A 1,932-nucleotide genomic window follows, 5' to 3' on the forward strand; every position below is an offset into this window, starting at 1 on the left:
TTCTTCTGCTGTTGCAAAATGGTGCTTCTTCAGGAAATGGCTTCCCTCTTGTCTCCCTCCTGCCTGGGGCTTCCGGAGCTTCTTTTATATCGGTTCTTTCCCTAGGAGCATGCTGGCCAGTAGAATCATAGAACCATAGGATTAGAATGGACTGCAAGGGTCATCTAATCTAACCCTCAGCCAAGATGCCTGAGGGCAGAGTCTTCCAGGCTCAATACTGCTCCAGCCCTTCCCTTGGCCTTAGTGTAGGATCTGAAAACCCTATCCGAGGCACCAATAGAATATAGCTCAGCTGTGCTCTGAAAAGGTATCACACCCAGAAATTACATGGGATATGAATTTTAGGCCTGGTCTACACCGGGGGAGGGGGATCAATCTAAGTTATGCAACTTCACCGATGTTATTCACATAGCTGAAGGCTATGTACTTAGACCTACTCATTGCGGTGTCTAGATTAGACGTGATAAATCAACCCCCGCTGGATTGATCACTGCCCGCTGATCCAGCGGGTAGTGTACAAATTCCCATAGAAAGTCAATGAGCAATGATAGAAGTGCATTAAAAAGTATAAAAAGGGATATAATTGACTTTATATATTTACAGCAGCAAATTAATCGGCATAATCAATTCACAAATGAGTTTGTTACATTTATTATAATAATATAATAGTTACCTCTGTGGTTGGGCAAACAAAGTTGGCCAAATACAAGCATGTCATGTTTTACTCTTGAATCGCTTTTTCGCTGTATGGCAACAAAGAATTACCTTACCTTGACCAATTGCACCCCTAAATAATGATGCTCTTTAAATGAGATTATTAGACTGATTTACATCGGAAAGACAGGAGCATGCATAACACATTAGGAGGTGTGTTGAGATTACATGAATTCACGCTGTATGACTTTCTGCAGTTACTCTGTGCAGATGCATACCCAAATAACACTGATTTAAAAAATAAAAAAATTGGAGATATCCTATCTCCTAGAACTGGAAGGGACCTTGAAAGGTCATTGAGTCAAGGCCCCTGCCTTCACTAGCAGGACCAAGTACTGATTTTTGCCCCAGATCCCTAAGCGGCCCCCTCAAGGATTGAACTCACAAATCTGAGTTTAGCAGGCCAATGCTCAAACCACTGAGCTATCCCTCCGCTCATTCACTATGTTCATGAATTTCCACAAAGTTAAATGTATAGTAAATAGAATTTAATGTCTTCATTTCAAGATTTTGCATTTAGTTATTTTTGAAAGAAAAATACAAAAAGCAACATATCGATACAAAGTTATTTGCTCTGTCAATAGCCCTAGAAATAGAATCAAGTGGACTGAAATTACATTATTTCAGACTAATCTTTTTAAAAATATTTTCTTCTTCTTTCCTGACTCAGTCAGAAGATGCTTCACTCAGAAAACACTTAAGTTAAATCTAAAGTCTGGCAAACTATGCAGAACTTCACCACACTACATGGCTGTGTTCATGTGGTTGTTAGTGTGATTTTATCACACCTAATTTTCCAGCAGATTAACATGCAGCATTTATATATATATAAAATGGAAAGTGGAATGATGATATGGGAGATGAAGCACCATCCAATTGAAAGTGTACAAGAACTAGAAAATCTACAAGCTGTGGCTAATCCCAACACGCATCAAAACATGTGTATACCCGCAGTGGTGTTAGACAGCCATACTGCATTGTCAATCCTTGCAGTACTTCTGGGAATGAATTCAAAATGCAAGCCAATCAGTGGTTCTGACATGACAGTGTCATTCCTGGATGTACTGCCTTTGGGCATGGGATTTACCGGGAGCACATCAAACACACAGTGACACCCACCACTGTTCAGAATGGAGTACCAAAATAATTACCTTTGTAGTGAGTCACAGAACACCATTTGTATCTAAATGTGCCCACATTTTTTCAGACTATTTTGAA

This window comes from Chelonoidis abingdonii, chromosome 10 (genome assembly GCF_003597395.2).
Source record: "Chelonoidis abingdonii isolate Lonesome George chromosome 10, CheloAbing_2.0, whole genome shotgun sequence".
In the NCBI taxonomy this organism is placed as follows: Eukaryota; Metazoa; Chordata; order Testudines; family Testudinidae; genus Chelonoidis; species Chelonoidis abingdonii.